Here is a 4,305-nt window from a genome sequence, read left to right on the forward strand (position 1 = left end):
AAACACAACGTATTGTGCCACGTACGATAACGTGACAGGCTGACAGTTCAAGAAAGTGGTATGATAAATAGTTAATCAAATTCGACAGAAAGGTAAGTTTGTGGTCATAGTGGGTTTAAATCTTTGTGTTGTAGATCTAACTTATGCTAAATATATTATTGGTTATCGTAAATTTAAAACATGCATTCGTCTTCGTGAAATATCATTTTCTTATACACTCAAAGCACCCTCGTTAGGGCGCGGTCATGAATGTGACATTTCAATCCTGTTGTCGCTTTCAAAGTGTTTTCAATAGTTCGATTATTCAGGCATTAATAAGGTAAGAATTCAAACAAATAAATAATTGCTTGAAATAGACGACGAGACGGTTGAAAGTGCTGCTGTAGATTTAGTTAGATGTCAATGTTAATAGGTTGAACTTTCCTGTCAAAGATGCATGGATTTCTGCGTCTGTGCAAATATTAAAACGATGGCCAGCGCCAAAGTAGTACTGTCACTCCAGGAAATAGAGGCATTTTTGTAAACTTTGGCTAGTACAGAGTCATTTTATGATTTCACATGACTTACATTACGCGCCACTGCCGAGAAATACGAAGACGAACTTATTGATCAGTGGCAACCCTTATTAGCGGTCGTTGTCTCAGGGCTAGCCTCAAAAATATGGAATGGTTGAACACTGCATATTCATGAATAGGGAACACACGCACATTGAATATTCATGAGTTGCCTTACCTTGATGAGACAATGTAAGTGGTGTCAAAACATAAATGACTGTACAAGCCAAAGTTTACCAAAAGGGCTTTATTTCCTGGAGTGACATTGCCCTTTAAGCTGGTAGTCCCATCATGTATCAGAAAGTATATCACATCAATAGTTCTAATATCCATGCCAACTCTGATAGTAAATTTCTTTCCATAAAATTGTGTATATGTAAGGTCTAAACAAAATAATTATTTGGTTCCGGTTACCGACCCCAAACTTTTTTTACGTATTCGAGAAAAAATCCCAAAAATTGTAAAGTCTCACGAGAAATATTGGATGCGGAAACTGACAACTTAAAAAGACAATATAAAACTATTCTTCCTACTTGTAATGGTAGTACATCTGATAGGAAGAAATAAATAACAGACCATTTGGGAAAAATGGAAAACCTGAACTCGAAACTCGCACATGAAAAAAATATAATAAAATAAAATAAAAAATCTACCTAGCCCACCTATTCTAAAATTGAGCGTAATCGGAACCGCACAACTTTTTTTATTAGGCCTCATCTAGACTAGAGTAAAAAATCAAACTCTGTAAATCGATTTAGAGACAATTCAATTATTAAATACGAATGATACTATACCTAGCGTTAATAACACCTTACATTCATTTTTCTCTTAAATCACAAATTGTGATATTTTAGTCATCAGCCGTGATGGTTCTGGATGGTAATGTTTGCTTCTAGTATAATTTCCCCAACTACAGCATATCCAATTATGTCTAGTGAGAACTAGTAAAACTCTCCCCAAATGTGACATAAAAATGACAACATATTAAACAATATTTTGGGGTACCAAAAATCGAAATTCGTCACACTCAGGGAAAACTTATTGTGTGTGGCACATTCAAACACCCAACCTCAATCATGAGCGTTGTGTGCACATCAAGCATGTAGGCTACCTATACCTACATATCACGTTTTACTCACGTCGATTTGCTGACATTGTTATTGTTCATTGTTGAACAGAGCCCGTCAATTCAGATTAAAAGTACTTGTTTTTTGTTATTGTTTCATCAGAAACGCACTTTTTTACATAACGAAACTTTCTTTTCTCTGATGTCAGGGAGGAAGAAACAAGTTGGAATAGTATGCCCAGGTTCATCACGTTGGAAAAGTTATAACGCTGCCAGTCATTTTGTTGGACGCTGTGAGTTACTGTACTGATAACCACCATGGTTGAAGTTAGCAAAGGAATAATGTTATTACTGACAACTACTGTAATAATTCTTCTCGTGTTTTACATTACATGCATGCTGCCAAGAAATGGAACTATTTATTCTATACGAGCAACGAGAATCAATGAAATTGCAAGTGATGACACATTCAGTTCAGAGACAACAACCACGAGGAACGCTTTCTCTCCGTTTAGTACAAGTGTTGGAAACATCTCGATTAACTATGGACCTACTGGTAAAATGATGGTGGGACAACCAGATTCTGCTACAAACGCTCGGATATCCGAAGAAAATAAATTTAAAAGTGAACTCCCAGATAAACTGCCACAAGCTGTCATAGCCGGGGTTAAGAAATGCGGTACCGGTGCACTCCACCAGTTTCTTGAATTGCATCCTTCCGTTGTCATGGCAAAAGGAGAAACCCATTACTTTGACAGACACTATGCGCTTGGATTCGACTGGTACCAAAAACGAATGCCGCCCTCAACGGCTGGACAGACTGTTATCGAGACGACGCCGAGATACTTTGTAGAACCTGATGTACCAAGACAAATATACGAAGACATTTCAATAGATACGAAAATAATAATTATTTTATGCGAGCCCATACACAGAGCTATTTCGGATTATGAACACATATCAGCCATTCATAAAAATGATCTTCACTTGCTGAAATCAAGACAATATAAAAATCGGTTGCATTTCTCGACACATTTTCCGAAGTCAAGGATCGCGAAAATCAGTCGTCTATTAGAACAGCACTACGTTGTGAATGACACTTTTGAATCCACGGCTCTTGATTCATTTGGTACAGTCCGGTCGGAATCTGGTGTAATCAGTACAGGGGTTTATATTCGGTACCTCGCGAGCTGGTTCATATACTTTCCCAACAATCAAATACACATTGTCGACGGTGGCATGTTCAAAACTAACCCAGCATCTGAATTGCGAAAACTTGAAATGTTTTTGAATCTGCAGCCATATTTTACAAAGGATGTGTTCTATTTTGATACAGTTAAGAGGTTCTATTGCATTGCAAAACCAACCAAACGTTGCCTTAAGGGCAAAGGGAGACCCCATCACGTGGTAAGGGACCAAGTTATCGAAATACTTGGTCAATACTACCAACCTTTCAATGAGAGACTTGCATCATTATTAGGACGGAATCTTTCATGGATGTGGCCGTCTGACTCGACGTAAATTATACTTTTGATATCCTAGAGCATTGAATAAAATATCTTACTTCAACCTAGTCTATCTTTGAATACTTTACAATTTATCTACAATCAGGATGTATTTTTATCATTGTTTTATGTCTAATAATTATCAGATGATGGCAGGGCAATAGTTTAACTAACTTAATAATGACAACTGACTTACAGGGTGTAGCCATTGTAACAACATGTTTAAATTTCCTCTGACGACCGACATCGGCTCACAATCATAACACCATGGGTGGTTTATTCTTATTCTTATTCTTTATTGGAATCCAATCAGCTTTCTACAAAGTAGTGGCTGTTTTTCATGGGGCCATAAAAATATCTTTAAAAAGTACATAAAACACAAAGTAATAAGTAACTCGCGTGATCGAGGGCCGAAGGCCCGAGCTCGGGCCTTCGGCCCTCGATATCAGTATGCGATTAGACTAGTGTTGCGCCGGATCGGAGTTTAGATAAGACGTAGGAAAAAAAGGCGCGAGCGACTGTCGACAGTCTAGCTGTTTGTGAGACATAGCATTAATATTATTTTTGTATGTCGTACGTTTTCAAGGACATTGCGGTTGTCCTACCAGCATCCGTACATAGAATGAGTCGGATACAATTGAATATCTTGTAACAATGATCAATTATCCAAAGTTATTTGCTGGCGCACCAACGCCAGATTTACCAAACGAAAGAAATGTACAACTCGGAGAACTTTCGAAATCATCTATTTTCGGTATTTCCAAAGGACGCTTATATCTGTATAGACTTTGTGTATCTCGATTTCGAATACTTGTAAAGTATATCTGACTTGTGTGCCTATATCATGTAATGTTACAGTAATATTGTATGAAGACTCTCTTACCGAATAAATCCAGGGTTTAGGTACTAGGCTAATACAATTTTACTGTGAAGAGTTCCGATCGACTTACAGACACTTGTAGCCCACAAGGACGAGAACAGTACAGTACAGTTTAATTTAGTTAAATAAGTTGACGTGGCATAAATTAAAAAAAATACATTAGAGTCAAAAACAATATACAATAATAGGTGACAGGATACATTTCTGGGGTCGATTTTTCCTTTTAAAAAACTGTCCTCCTATTGCAGTGACATGCTATCGGCGTTACAGCTGTAATATTTGGGATAATTCCAGTACATG

The sequence above is a fragment of the Glandiceps talaboti genome, chromosome 20 (assembly GCF_964340395.1).
Source record: "Glandiceps talaboti chromosome 20, keGlaTala1.1, whole genome shotgun sequence".
Classification (NCBI taxonomy): Eukaryota; Metazoa; Hemichordata; class Enteropneusta; family Spengelidae; genus Glandiceps; species Glandiceps talaboti.